Source organism: Macadamia integrifolia, chromosome 12 (assembly GCF_013358625.1).
Source record: "Macadamia integrifolia cultivar HAES 741 chromosome 12, SCU_Mint_v3, whole genome shotgun sequence".
NCBI classification, from domain to species: domain Eukaryota; kingdom Viridiplantae; phylum Streptophyta; class Magnoliopsida; order Proteales; family Proteaceae; genus Macadamia; species Macadamia integrifolia.
In genome coordinates, this window is record NC_056568.1 from 20054116 (window position 1) to 20060466 (window position 6351).

Here is a 6351-nt window from a genome sequence, read left to right on the forward strand (position 1 = left end):
GCATTGGTTGGTTTCAAAATTATTAACACGGTTATTCTCACGGATGGGCTAGGCTTTCTTTGGTTTGCATTGTCTTATTAGGTTATGACATTTGTTAAGATCATCATAAAAAAAATGGAGGCAAGTCATACTTGGACTCGAAAATTTCATTCATGAAAGAAGGAATAACAGACTTGACATACACTAACTCTGGACTTTCCTCAAGAGGAAAAACAAACACATAATCATAAAGAGATGACTCAACAATAGACTCGACAACTGACTCGATGACGGTCTTGACGCTTGACTTGATGCTTTTATCAGTGGTATCCAGGTTGGTTAACTCAGTAGCATAAGTAACTCGAAGTTCTCTCCAATGCTTGTTCAGTTTTGGAGCGGCTCAATGGACTGGTGGCCACAGGCCTTCTTCTTCTTCAAGGATAGTCATATCTAGCACTGCAAATGCTTCTTCCCTCCATGACTGCTTGCTTACAAACTCAAATTGGTTGAACTCATGTTCCTTGATCAGTTCACTTACTGCAAATGCCATTACTACTATTAGAAGATTATCTATAACTTCTTCATATCCCTGGGGTGTAGTTATCTGAATCAAGAAGGTAGGGTCTGCCCCTTGATTTTCTCCTAGAGCATTCACTAAATTTTTTGATGAAGTTATCATTTGAGATTTTGGCAATACAAGCATGTCCTTCCAACTGTACCCAGCAATCCATCATTCTTTTGGATTTGATGGTTTGTCTATTAACCCATGGGAATGATGTAAGGGTGATGAGGGATATGGGATGGGGTGATATGAAGGGCATGTGATATAGAAAATAGGGTATTCTGATGAAGATAGTGGATGACAGGATGATAAAGAGATTCCTGCTTCCTAGTGGTATGGTGAGAAGGAGGATAATGGCGAAAGTGGATGGTATAAAGTGGTGGGTTCTTCTTTTGGGGGCGGTGATGAAGGACAGAAGGTGGGTATATTATCCTCATCTTTTGACTTATGTTCTGATGAATTTTCTTTCCCAGGGGTTTTCTTGACTTTGGTCCTATCTCCCATGATATTTAAGTGACTTTTTTAAGCCCATGGCCTAATGAGTCGAGTGGGGTCACTTTCTGTTGACTCCCCTTCCAACATACTGACTATTCCATGATCTAGGAGTTGATTGGTAGTGACATTGGGAGGCTGTTCGACCTTGACTTCAATAGACCCATTGTCTACCAGATCTTGGATTGCATGTTGTAAATTAAAATATCTTTCAGTAGTATGTCCCTTTTGAGTATGGTAAGAGCAGTGTTCATATTCTTTGTACCAAGTTGGTGGAGGATTACGCATTACTCTTGGAGCTACAGTTCCCAAAAGGCCTTGTTTCTTCAATTTCTCATATACGATGGCCAAAGGCATCCCCAAATCAATGAACTGTCTTCTTGGGCGAGGAGCTTGTTGGACAGGAGCATCTGGTTGTACCACAAACGGTCGTGGACAAGATGTAGTGGTAGGTGGTCCTGACTGTTCAATTGCACCTACCATATTGATTTTGAGACTCTTGCCATACCCAGCCTTATCTTTTCCCAGATCTTGAGAAGTCCCTTAATATTGTACATCCCTTAGAATCTTGTTCTCAACACGCGTTCCTATGGTGATCAATGCTTGAAAGATTTGCAAGTGTTGATAGTAAAGAACATTATAGTAAGGCTTGGAAAGATTATCAATCAACATTTTTACTTGCTCAGCTTCTGAAGACCGATTTGCCATCTTGATGGCCATATCCCTGAACCGCATTAAGAAGACGGTAAACCCTTCCCTAGGCTGCTGTCTCAAGGTTTCAAGCTCCCGATGCTTCACATCTATCTCAGTGTTGTAAGAGTACTGCTTGGTGAAGGTTTTCACAACTGTTATCCAATTTTGAGTTTGGAATGACTCTAACTGTGTGAGCCACCTTAGTGCTAGTTGATGAGCACATTTATGTGTGAAATATATGGTAGTAAAACATATATTTTACATATTTAGAATGGAGCTACTTTGGGTTTTACTCTCTTTTTGCAGGTTTTATATTTTTAAGGCTTTAAGGAATATCGGACGCTATATCTCCAATTTTACACATAAAGAGGTCCTATTTCTTTTCATGGTTGCGAAGAGGATAAAATTCTAAGCAAGATGGACGTGTTCAATTGTAAGTACACATTCGTTTGGTCAACCGTACAAGTGATTATTCTTTTTGGGTTAGAAAAAGAATAATGGATCAGAACTGAACTGAGATGCAGAACCAGCCCATCTGCAATTTTTCCAAGGGTATAAGGATTATTCTAAATGCCAACAAGGATCGACGAACTACATCCTTAAGTGATTGAAGATTCATTTTTGGTAACAACAACTACCTAACATAGTTGGTGAGTTGTGGTGTGCAAAATCCCTTTCTTATTAGGAGGTCTCAAGTTCGAACCTCTTAACTGCCATTTTGTTGAGGTTTTTATTTTAGAAGATTTTCTCTTTCCTACTCATCACTCAAAGGAGGTCGGCCAAAGGGTTTTTCCTACTCATCACTCAAAGGAGGTCGGTCAAAGGGTTTTTTACGCAAGAGGAGAGAGAAATAAGGAAATAAAGAGAAAAATAGAAAAAAGAGAGAAAAAATAGGAAAGGGAAAAATAATTAAAAAATTGTCTAAGATGCTGCCCACGTTTGAAGAAGAGAGAAAAAAATAAAAAAAATAAAAAGGAAAAAGGAAGAAAAATCGTTGGAGATTCCCTATTTCCTACAATTCTCTATCTTCTCTCTCCTCCACCTCATCAACAAGAAAAAAAAATATATATATATATTTTTTTTGAAGCTAAAATCTTTAGCTTCCCTCCCCCATTCTCTATATAATAGAATTAACACAAGGGGAGGAAAAAATTCATTCTTCTTCTAGGGTTTTTTTCTAGTTGCTCTATCTTTCTCTAGCTCTAGTTCTAGGTTTATGCTTTAAACACTTTTGTAAGTTTTTTTTATTCAATTAATGCAAGCACTTTTGTTTTTGATTCAGTCTTTTATTTTTACTATTTAAGCAATTCAAGTTGTAATTTTCAAGTTCTAGTTCTAGGCTAGTTCTAGGTGACAAGAGCAAGTTATGAAGCACGTCTTTCAAGTTCAACTTATTTTTTCTTCAGATTTGTTTTCTCTAGTACTAGAAATTTCAGATTTGGTTTATTCCAGATCTGGTTTTTAGTACTTGTAGTATCTCAAATCAATCAAGTTTTCAGTTCAAGGGTTGAAGTTCAAGTAAGTAGGCTCCTTCAGTAGTCTTTTCTCCCCCCTCTCATTCCCTCTTCTGACTACCCATTCTTTCTAAATTTAGGATTTTAATTTCAGTAGTTACATTATTGCTATCCCTTTCCCCCAAGGTTCATGGTTAGTGTATATGTTGGCTTTGCCCCTCCTAGCCATAGAACCATCAATTTATTGCTTTTATTTTAATTGTCTCCCTTTCCCTAAAGCCAAGTAGAGTAACCCTTGTAAGAGTGACTCTCTGGTCAAGAGGGAAGCTCATATTATAATGCATCCCTTAGGTTAAGTAGAGAAATCTATTTGTGAGTCTCTCTAACTTTATCCCCTTTCTTTTACTTTATTTTTATTTCAGTATTTTTTTCCTTTATTTTTTTATAATTGCGTGGGTTGTTTATTTTCAGTTATTTATTTATTTAATTTTAATTGCGTGGCTTGTGTCTTTAAATTCTTAGATGACGAATGGTTAGGACGTTATTTTAGATACATATGTTTAGGACGGTAATTAGAATTAGATCACAACCATTAATCAGTTCACTTTTGCATTATTAAAAGAAAAAAATATAAAGTGGTTGCTCTCCTTGTGTTCGACCCGTATCTACACTGATCCGTACGCTTGCAGTTACATTTTAAAATCTCAAATAAGTTTTTGACACCGTTGCAGGGGAGACAGTTCCATGTTATTTTTCGCTTTCTTTTGGTAAATCGGAGTGCTTTGTTTGCTTTGTTTTGTTTTTCCTTTTCTTTTATTGAATTCCTGAGAAGAACAACTTGCAATAATAGTTCTATCGGTGGAGGTCGCCATGCCTCACAGTATGATAAAGCCAGGTTTCGCCCTGTAGCAGAACCTCAGGAATTGACCTGAGCAACCCCGGATCCCTGCCGGTAAGCTCCCTAAAAGCCAAAAAAAAAATCAAAAAAATCAGAAAAAAAAGGTTTTGCTATCCATTCTTTTGTGCTTGTCTTACTCTAGTTGTGGGTAGTTTTCTGTTGCATGAGTGTTAGGTGGGTACGTAATACTAAGAATCTGTTAGACAGAGAGATCCAACAAGTAGTGACCCTAAATGTTTGCTCTCTTTAAAACCTTTCAATATGGGAGACCAACATCAAAATCCTTCAGACAAATCTCTAAAAGATAGGTTCTACCATGCTAAAACAACCCAACCTTCCTACACAGTTTTGAACTCAAATCTCAATAATTTTGAACTCAAATATCAATACATCACTATGTTGCCCCACTTCCATGGGTTGACCTCTGAGGATGCATACCTATTTCTAAGGAAATTTGAAGAGGTATGTATTCTAATTAAGATCCAACTGCTTTTTGATGATGTTGTTAAGCTTAGGTTTATCACTTTTGCATTAAAAGACCAAGCTAAGAAGTGGTTGTATGGGTTATCCACAAATTCCATAACCTCATGGGAACAGTTCAAAATTATCTTCCTTAAGAAGTTTTTCCCAACTCACAAGACCAATAAGCTTAGAAGTGATATCCTTCCGTTTAGGCAAAAGCCTAGTGAGTCATTTTCCAAACTTATAGAGAGAGATTCTAGGATCTACTCCAAGAATGCCCTCACCATGGCCTAGACTTATAGCATTTATATCGAATAATTTATGAGGGTATTGATTACCCAACTAAACAAATGATAGAGTCTATGTGCCCTGAGTGATTCACATCCTTTACAGATGAAGGAAAGGCATGGGAATTCTTACTTGACTTAGCTGACAAAACCTGTGAGTGGGAATCAACCCAAGAGAGTGAAAGAACTATAGGACTAGAACTAGCACTTGAAAATTACAACTTCAGTTGTTTAAATAATAAAAATAAAAGACTGAATCAAAAACAAAAGTGCTTGCATTGATTAAATAAAAAGAATTAACAAAAGTGTTTAAAGCATAAACCTAGAACTAGAGCTAGAGAAAGAGAAAACTAGAGAAAGAGATAGAGCAACTAATAAAAAACCCTAGAAGAAGAATGAAGTTGCATCATAAAAATCCCCTTGTGTTAATTCTATTATATAGAGAATGGGGGAGGGAAGCTAATGATTTTAGCTTCTAAAAAAGAGATTTTTTTTTATCTTGTTGATGAGGTGGAGGAGAGAGAAGAGAGAAAATGTGTGGAGAGAGATCCCCCATGATTTTTTTTTTTGCATTTTTTTTTCTTATTTTTTCTCCCTTTTTCTATTTTTCTCTCTCTTCTTTCGCAAGAAACCCCTTTGGCCGATTTTTCTTGCTTGAATTTGGACAATATTTTATTTTAATGGGAAATTCCATCCATGCCTTTGTCATTTCTTTTTTTTTTCTTCTTTCCTATTTTTTCTCTTTATTTTATCTCTCTCTTCTTCAAACTTGTGTACAACCATCTTGGCCGACTTCCTTTAAGTGATGAGTTGGAGAGAGAAAATCTTCTAAAAAAAACTTCAACAAAATGGCAGCTAAGAGGTTCAAACTTGAGATCTCCTAATAAGCAAGGAATTTTGTATATCACAACTCATCAACTACGCTAGGTAGTTGTTGTTACCAAAAACGAATCTTCAATCACTTAAGGATGTGATCCATCGATCCTTGTTGGCATTTAGAATATTCCTTATACCCTTGGGACAATTGCAGATGGGCTGGTTCTGCATCTCAGTTCAGTCCTGATCCATTATTCTTTTTCTGGCCCGAAAAGAATAATCACTTGTACGGTTACCAAATGAATGTGTACTTGCAATTGAACATGTCCATCTCGCTCAGAATTTCATCCTCTTCGCAACCATGAAAAGAAATAGGACCTCTTTACGTGTAAAATTGGAGATATAGCACCCAATAGTCCTTAAGGCCTTAAAATTATAAAACCTGCAAAGAATGAGTAAAACCCAAGGTAGCTCCATTCTAAATATGTAAAATGTATGTTTTACTACACTAGATTTCACACATAAATGTGCTCATCACAAGGCATAGGTGCCCACATTGGCGGGGTTTGGGCACTCAAGGCAAGGCATGGGTACTAGCATGGGCAGGATTTGGGTACTCAAGAAAAGGCATGGGTGCTTGCATGGACGGGGTTTGGGCACTCAAGGCAAGGCATGGGTGCTCACATAGGTGGAGTTTGGGCACTTGAA

The 6351-nt window shown here is 37.1% G+C and overlaps 1 non-coding gene across 1 annotated transcript; it reads right to left on the reverse strand.

Annotated features, from left to right (window-relative positions):
• Positions 1-4723: 4723 nt before the first annotated feature.
• Positions 4724-4832, reverse strand: LOC122058545. The gene has a single exon (XR_006133837.1). It is a non-coding gene; the product is annotated as a small nucleolar RNA R71 (small nucleolar RNA).
• Positions 4833-6351: the final 1519 nt, after the last annotated feature.